At 41.3% G+C, this 8733-nt stretch overlaps 1 non-coding gene across 1 annotated transcript; it reads left to right on the forward strand.

Annotated features, from left to right (window-relative positions):
- Nucleotides 1-4576: 4576 nt before the first annotated feature.
- On the forward strand, nucleotides 4577-4684 carry LOC140876800 (small nucleolar RNA R71). The gene has a single exon (XR_012149032.1). It is a non-coding gene; the product is annotated as a small nucleolar RNA R71 (small nucleolar RNA).
- The last annotated feature ends 4049 nt before the right edge of the window (nucleotides 4685-8733 follow it).

The following is an 8733-nucleotide window of genomic DNA, read 5'->3' on the forward strand; positions in this document are numbered from 1 at the left end:
CCAGCCTTGTATTCGCGGATCCGAGATGCTCAGATGTCTGATTCAAAGACCCAGCGTTTAGCTCGTCTAGCTAACGAGGGTAGCTCGTCTGGATTTCATTATCAGTCAGACGGCTTTCTGTGTTTGTCTGGTAGGCTTGTGATTCCACAGGATGAAGAGTTGCGAGAGGAGATTTTATCTCAGGCACATCGCACTAAGTTGAGTATTCATCCTGGGAGCAACAAGATGTACAAGGACCTACGTACTCGTTTCTGGTGGAAGGGAATGAAACGCAGTGTTTATCAGTTTGTTTCGAGATGTTTGGTGTGTCAACAGGTCAAGGCAGAGCACCGACGACCTGGAGGATTGCTTCACAGTCTGCCTATTCCTGAATGGAAATGGGAGTTTATCACTATGGACTTTGTGACCCATTTGCCGGTATCCCCGAGGAACTGTGATGCTATCTGGGTGGTGGTGGACCGACTCACCAAGTCAGCGCATTTCATTGCCTATAGCCGAGAGTACTCTGTGGATCGCATGGCTCGGTTGTACATTCAGGAGATCGTTCGACTTCATGGAGTGCCTGTGAGCATTGTCAGCGATCGGGACCCCAGGTTTACTTCTAGATTCTGGGGGAGTGTTCAGCGTGCGATGGGTACTACTCTCAGTTTGAGTACAGCCTATCATCCAGAGACTGATGGTCAGTCAGAGCGCACTATCCGTACGTTAGAGGATATGCTTAGAGCGTGCGTCTTGGATTTTGGTTCAGCCTGGCAGGATCATTTGCCGTTGATCGAGTTCGCTTACAACAACAGCTATCACACTAGTATTGGGATGGCACCTTTTGAGGCGTTGTATGGGCGACGTTGTCGTACTCCACTCTTCTGGGAAGAAGTGGGGGAGAGACAGGCTGAGGGACCGGAGTTTATCCAGCAGGCGATAGATATTGTTGATCAGATCAAGAAACAGATTAAGACTGCACAGGATCGTCAGGCCAGTTATGCTAATATCAAGCGTAGGCCTTTGCAGTTCGAGGTCGGGGAGAAAGTGTTTCTGAGAGTGTCACCTTTCCGCAAGATTCTCAGATTTGGCCTTAAGGGCAAGTTATCTCCCAGATTTATCGGTCCGTTTGAGATCTCAGAAAGCATTGGCGATTTGGCTTATCGACTAGCTTTGCCACCGCATCTATCCAGTATTCACGACGTGTTCCACGTATCTTTGTTGCGACGGTATGTGGCGGATGAATCTCATATTCTGCAGAGGTCTGAGGTTCAGGTAGACAAGGATTTGACTTATGTTGAGAAACCTCTTCGTATCCTGGATTATAAGGATAAGGTTTTACGGAACAAAGTCATTCCTTTGGTTTTAATTCAGTGGCAGCGCCGAGGCACTGAGGAAGCCACTTGGGAGCTTGAGGACAGGATGCGTAAAGACCATCCTGGCTTGTTTTGATTTCATTCTTTAAGTTGTATTCAGTTGCAAACTCTGTAAACGTTTGATTTGAATAAAGAATGTTTCTGATTTCTGTATTTGCATTCGGTACTTAAGATCTGATTTCGAGGACGAAATATCTTAAGTGGGGGAGAATGTAGTATCCCGTGCCCTAATTGAGTAATTAAAGGAAATAATCATAATTACTTAGTAAGAGTTCGGAAGCTCCGAAGGTGAGATCGGAAGCTCCGATCAGGATCGGAAGCTCCGATCGGTATTACGTCAGGCATGACGTGTGGTTGGATCGGAAGCTCCGATCAGGACCGGAGGCTCCGATCACCCCTATCCGGAGTCAACAAGTGATATTTTGACACGTGGTAGATCAGGATCTTTGGAAGCTCCGATGGCAGGATCGGACGTTCCGATCGAGGTTCGGACGTTCCGATCAAGGATCGGAAGTTCCGATCGTTGTCTATAAATAGAAGGCCGAGACTTCACTTTCATTTGCCAATTCCGAGTTCTCCTTTCCTTTCTAGTCCTTTTGGAGCTGTTCTAGTCTTCTTAGGCTTGGTCCGGAGGTCGGAGAGGCGTTCGGTAGTCGTAGCGGAGTTGTGCCCAAGTTCTGGAGGCATCGACATCAAAGGGCTAACGACGGACGAAGGTATAGCTTTTGCTTCCTATAAATATTTAGGAGTATGCAATAGCTTAGTTAAGGCTTTTAGAGCACTTTAATGATAGTAGTATCATTTGGCAGTGTAGAGCAGACTATAGGCGTGGACCTAGAGTTGGTAGAGCTTGCACTGTATTGAGGTACGAAAGTACTGTTCGAGATATCCTGACTGAGTATACATGTATTACGTGACTGCATGATTTATATGCCATGATATTATGCTGCATTCATTTGCATCTTGCTGTATCTCTTTCGAGATGTCTGTTAGTAGGGTTTTACCCTATCCTGTTAGTGGATGGACTTCCATCGATTTGGGTCCGGCGTATCCACGATTATCTCGGTATGGGAGCCACCTCCTGAAGCGACGGCACAACGTGCTACATACCAGGGCCCGGTCTGTCTCTGTTATCTGATCCTTGACCTCGAGTCTATAGGGAGTTCACTTTGCATGCATGTATACTCATACTCTCGCACTGAGCGTTTTATGCTCACGTCTCGTACTCTGTATTTTCTGGACACCCTATTCCATGGGGCAGGTTTGCGATTGGACGAGGAGGGTGGATCCAGGAGGGGCTAGTCAGTGGTTGGCCAGCTGGAGCTTCGTCTAGGTTTTATTACTGTTGTTTGGGTTTATACAGCTATTTCGATTTGGTTGTATAATATTGGATAAATTACAGATTCCTTTTCTTGGGATTGTATAATGTTTATGGTTTCCGCAGTTTTATTCTGATATCTGTTTAATTAAGTTAATTGCATGCATAAGTTCTGTTTAGTAGGTGATCCGGGTAAGGGTCACTACAGATTAAATCCTTCTGGTCACCAAGGTCTTCAAGTCTAAGCTTTCCACCTCTTCTCCATGACTGGTTGTCATTCAAATATGCAGTCATCTCTTCAATTCTGTCACTGAGATCTTCCACATGCTCAGATATAAGTGCAGCTTCTAATGGTTCCTGAAAAGTATCCTGCACATAATCAAATAACAGTGAGTCCACTACATCCAGTTGAAAACATTCTTCATTATTTTGAGAAAATTTTAAAGCATTAAAAACGTCAAACGAAAATTTCTCTTCTCCCACTCTCAACAATAACTCTCCCTTCTGGACATCTATTAGTGCCTTTCCTGTTGCCAGGAAAGGTCTACCCAAGATGAGTGGCATGTCCAAATCCTCTTCCATATCTAGCACCACGAAGTCCACGGGGAAGATGAATTTGTCCACTTTTACAAGCACGTCCTCGATTATCCCCCGTGGATATTTGATGGACCTGTCCGCCAGTTGTAACGACATTCTAGTGGGCTTTGGTTCTCCCAAGCTCAATTTCCTAAACACAGAGTAAGGCATTAGATTTATACTAGCACCCAAATCACATAAAGCTTTATGAAATTGAATATCATTAATCACACAAGGGATAGAGAAACTCCCTAGATCTTTTTGCTTTAATGGGATTTTATTTTGCACTAGTGCTGAAAAATTCTCAGTCAGACTAATCATTGCATGCTCCTCCAGTTTCCTCTTGTTGGAGAGGATCTCCTTCAAGAACTTCGCATAGCTTGGCATTTGCATTAGTGCATTAGTGAAGGGAATATTAATATTCAATTTCTTGAATACTTCCAGGAATTTGCCAAACTGAGATTTGCCTTCTTCAGAGCTGCAGGAAAAGGTGGTGGCATAACAATATTTTCTTGTGAAGTGGGTGAAAGTGTTGGGATAGATGACTTACCTGAAATTTTTTTTGATGCCGCAAATTTTGGCTCTTTCTCGATCTGTGGTGCAGGCTCTACTGTCTTTCCACTCCTCAGTTCAATTGCTTTTACCTGCTCCTTCGGATTCTTCTCCGTGTCACTCAGCAAGGTACCCTGATCTCTGCTGGAAATTTTTTTGGCCAATTGCCCTATCTGATTCTCCAGATTCTTTATTGAGGCATCTTGATTTTTCATGCGGGTTTCAGTAGATGATATGAATTTCTGCATCATCTGCTCCAAGCTCGATTTCTCCTCTTGAGGTTGTCTGCCGTAGTTCTGATTACCATATGGTTTATTGTTCTGTCCACCCCACGAGAAATTTGGATGTTGTCTCCACCCTGGATTATAGGAATTCGAGAATGGGTCATTCCTTGGGCGATTTTGATTTCCCATGTGACTTTCCATAACTCCCTCTGGAATTCGAGAATGGGTCTTTTGTGAAATGCTCTGCACCACATTTTTCACACGACACTTCTTGAACTCGCATCACAGAGTTTCCTACACTCAGTTCCTCAATTCTCTTGTTCATGACTTCAAGTTGAGCGGCCACTGAAGTGAATGCATCAACTTGATGCATTCCTACTGGTATTCTGACTGCATTCCTTTTTTATTGAGGATGATAGATACTGGATGCCATCTCCTTAATTAACTCATATCCGTCCTCTGGTGATTTCCGTAACAGATTTCCACCTGCAGCTGCATCTAACATGGTACGATTTGAGTGAGGAAGACCATAATAAAAAGTTTGTACCACAAGACTGGTGATGTGGGCATCTCCTCAGTAGATCTTTGTAACGCTCCCATGCTTCATAGAGTGTTTCCTGTTCACCTTGAGCAAATGTTGTAATGTCTGCTCTGAGTTTCATTGATTTGGACGGTGGGAAGTATTTAGTGAGGAAGGCCTTTGCTAGATCATCCCAAGTAGTGGAGGACCCTGCAGGTAGATTGGTTAGCCATGCTTTAGATTTATCTCATAAAGAAAAAGGAATAAACGCAAATGAATACGTCATCAGAAACTCCCTGCATCTTAAAAGTATCACAGATTTCTAGAAAATTTGTCAGGTGAGCATATGGATCATCTATTGTCATCCCACCAAACTGGACTGTGTTTTGCACCATTTGAATGATAGCAGGTTTTATTTCAAACTGATTTGCTGCTATTGTTGGCCAGATGATGCTTGGTCTAGCATTTTCGATGGATGGCAAAGCGCTATCCATCATGGATCTGTAGATAGGTGGTGCAAGATTCTCTTCTTCTTCCAATCCACGTAATCGTTCTTGGTTTGCCATTGCTTTTTTTTTTTTTGCCTTCTTCTTCTGCAAAAAGTTCTTTCAATTTCTAGATCAAAAGGCACAAGTTCTTCTTCTGGTGAATGTTGCATGCACTGCAAGAGAATCCTGCAGTTCACAGATGAAAAAGAGTTATTAAAATTGTACTAGAGAAAAATCAAATAAAACAAATTAAATTCTCAATAGTCCCCGGCAGCAGCGCCAAAAACATGATCGAAGGAATACTAACACTTAAATTTGCTATAAAAATCTCTCAGTTCAAGTCGAAATAATCGCAAGTGCACGATTCAAGTTATAATAAAATGTACTGAGTACGATTATCATCCTCAGGGACTAATCAATAATAATATGTTTCTTTAATTTTTAACTACACAAAGTATCGAAAAGTTGATTTTGGATTCTATCTAACATTTAATACTAAGAACTTGATGTAAATAAATAAATATTTCACAACCAAGAAACCAATTCTCACGATTGAAAAATAACAATTTGAAAAATTTTGTTGGAATTTCGGTTCACCTTCCCCCTAATTGAACTGGACGATTGAAACTTAATTTATGCGCATAAGTTTGACAAAAATTACTGAAACATTGACACTCTCTCTCGAGGTTATGTCAAACTAATCAAATCAATGAAACAATTAAATCTCTCTAATTGTTTATCACGACTGATCGCTTTGCGTTCTATGAATTCTACAACTTTTAACCTGGTGGTCTATGGCTATCAACATGCACTAAATACCATATCTCTATGCATATTTTAAGTCCATGGATTCTATCATTCGTCCTAACTATGAACCTATCTCGCGACAGCAATTCACAATTTACGAATCTATGTTAAGGGTAGCTAATCATCAACATAGAGAAAACACATGATAAAATCAATTATAAACATAAATCAAATCTCAATACGTCCGGTGATTCAATTACACTACAGTGTTTCGGGGTTCGGATCCCCTTGATTCCAACAAAATAAAATTTTAGCTACTGAACGTCATTACAAAATTCAATCTAAAAAACGTTTGACATAAAAATTCAGAAAAGACGAAGAGAAAAACTCCCAACGGAGATGAGAAAACTTCAAACTCTTAGCCGCCGTCTACCTCCTTCTGTGCGCCTCTGTTGCCCCTTAAATCTATAGAAAGAATTGTATTTATAGTCCCCAAGAATCCTTCCCGAAATAAACTCTCAAAAATATTAAAATTCCAAATCTACGCATCGCGCCCGGGCGGTAGAAAAGTGCCGCCCGGGCGCCTCAAAAATTGGCAACATACTGTTTTGCTCATTCGTGAGTGCGCGTGGGCGGTAGAAAAGTGCCGCCCAGGCGCCTTGTCTTATGGCCAGCTACTGTTTTTCTCAAACATGAGTGCGCGCGCGCGATAGAAAAGTGCCGCCCGGGCGCCCTGTCTTTTTCCAAAAATATAAATTCCTTTTCTTGCTTTCCTCACGGCCTCATGCGTGCATCACCTTTTCACCAAAAATCAGCATTTCCTAGTGATTTCCTGCAGTAAAAAAAATAAACCAGAGAAGTGAATACAAACACAATAAAACAATAAACAGAACAAGAATGGTAAAGAACAGACACAACGTAAACTAAACGAATGCAAAACAAACACAAAACAAGCAAAACAACGCACAAAAACGACTCCTATCACATTACCCATTTCAGGATGAACTCTTGCAACTCTTCCTTGAACTCTTCAACAGATTGATTGGAACTCATGATTTTATTTGCTCTCTCTATCTCTTGCCTTAAAATTGCGAAAGGTTATTCGGATTTTTCATCCGGGTGTCCTATTTATAAGGGGATGGTTGTTTGTCATTTTATATTCCCAAGAATTTATTAAAATATTATTTTATTTTCCGCGTGCATGACTTATCTTATCAGCCGCATTTTATTTGAATTTGAATCGTTGATTACGTCATGTGCCACGTATTTAGATTTTTTTAATAAAAAAAAAAACTTATCGAATTAAATTCCTCTTCGAATTCTTAAAATTTCTACGAAGCCCTAAATCTTGTTTTGCAAGAACAGACTACTCGCATTCGAATCTTTGATTTTTGCAGGAACAACATGACACCCATTATCCAAAATGTTCTTCTAGTTGATTTCCACACCATATTCAATCTTACATATCAAGGAATGGTGGACATGTTCAGAACTATTGAAGCATCTGGGCTGCGGAAATTTCTCGAAGGAGGGAAATCTCTATACAAGCAAGCTTTGCCCAAATTATTTCAGATGGCCAAATTTGAAGATGGTATTATTTTTGCAACCTTGGGTGGAGAATCAGTTCAAATTACATCCGCTTTATTCACCACTTCATTCGATCTACCTCGACAGGGCATCACTGATTTCTCGACTATCTCTGCCGAAACAAAGCAATAGATGAAGAGGATGTACTCTTTGACAGACAAGCCAGTCCGTATTCCTTGCAAGAAGAAGGAATTAAAAATGGAATTTAGAATTCTGCACGACATTGTGGCCAAGTCTCTTCTGGCCAAAGCAGGTTCTTTTGACGCTGTTACTTCTGAAAAATTTGATGTTATGGTTGCTATCTCTACTGGTGTTTCTGTAAACTGGTCTATTGTTCTGTTCAGCATCCTATATGTTATGGTAACTGCTCCTGCAGAACAATCCCAGGGATTTGCAGTTCAGATCGGAGATATATTGAATGATCTGAATGTCAATCTGGGACCCTCTTCTGTATTTCATCCACACAAGACTCTGAATGAGAGGGCAATTGAAGTTTATAAGGCTAAGCAATTAATAGTCTTCAAACATGGTTCACCTCACTGAGATGAAATTGAAGATCTTACTCTTCCAGATGAAAGCAAGCCTCTGTTAATCGAAGGTGCTAAAGAAATATCATCTCCCAAAAGGGCTACACCAAAGAGATGATCATCGGCAAAGAGAAAGGTGATAATCCACTCTTCTGACTCAGAGACCTCAGAATCAGATCAAATGATTCTTGCAGATATTATTGTGCCACATTTTCAAAAGAAACGAAGGACTTTTAGACTCCTTCCTCGGATCCCTATGCCTACTCAGACTGAACCAGTTCCCGCAATACCTATTTCTATGGTTGAACATATAGCCCATTCGGTATCTCAGATGAATATCCCTGCTTTTTGATCTGGATTTTTCAAACATCCTGATGATGTCTCCAATCCACAGTCAAAGACTCAACGTCTAATTGATCTGACTGTTGATCGTATTGTCAAGCATGTCAATATAAAGATGAAGATCTTTGATAAATGGGTATTTCATCGCACTGAGGATCACTTCACCAATATCAAAAATTTTAACAAACTGGAGAGCATTGCAACTCTTGAGGAAAGAATTCTTGAATGGGCTGAGACTCAAGTAATTTCTCGAGCACTGGAAATAAGAGAGTTTATAAAACTTAGGATTCAGGAAAGCATTCTTCGATCTCACATTCGGATCCAGATAGCAATGCTTCTTCCCACAAGTTTGAACACCTTTGATATATCTGCCGCACTTACTCAACTGGAGAATGGCGCTCATCTGCTCACTTCTAAGGCAAATTTAATGAGACAAGATTTTCCTCTGGAAGCTCCAATCAACGCACAGGCTTCTTCATCTGATAAGTGTCCTGAGA

The sequence above is a fragment of the Henckelia pumila genome, chromosome 1 (assembly GCF_033568475.1).
Source record: "Henckelia pumila isolate YLH828 chromosome 1, ASM3356847v2, whole genome shotgun sequence".
Lineage (NCBI taxonomy): Eukaryota > Viridiplantae > Streptophyta > Magnoliopsida > Lamiales > Gesneriaceae > Henckelia > Henckelia pumila.